This window comes from Bison bison, unplaced genomic scaffold (genome assembly GCF_000754665.1).
Source record: "Bison bison bison isolate TAMUID 2011002044 unplaced genomic scaffold, Bison_UMD1.0 scf7180017860438, whole genome shotgun sequence".
Classification (NCBI taxonomy): domain Eukaryota; kingdom Metazoa; phylum Chordata; class Mammalia; order Artiodactyla; family Bovidae; genus Bison; species Bison bison.
This window is the reverse complement of record NW_011491010.1, coordinates 21,343-21,583: the sequence shown is the minus strand read 5'-3', so window position 1 is coordinate 21,583 and position 241 is coordinate 21,343.

The following is a 241-nucleotide window of genomic DNA, read 5'->3' as shown; positions in this document are numbered from 1 at the left end:
AGGCTACAGTCCATGGGGTAACAAACAGTCGGACACAACTGAGTGACTTTCATTTTCACACTCTGTGAAATGTATTTTCTACACAATTCAAACAAATCACTTAGCTTAACCGTGCCTCAGTTTCCTTTCTCATCCATGCTCTGGGAAAAAGAACAATATATAACCACACGTTTTAGCATTGAGATGATCAAATGTTGTGTCTGAAAACACTGAAGTAATATGTCATTTTTTCTTCTTTATT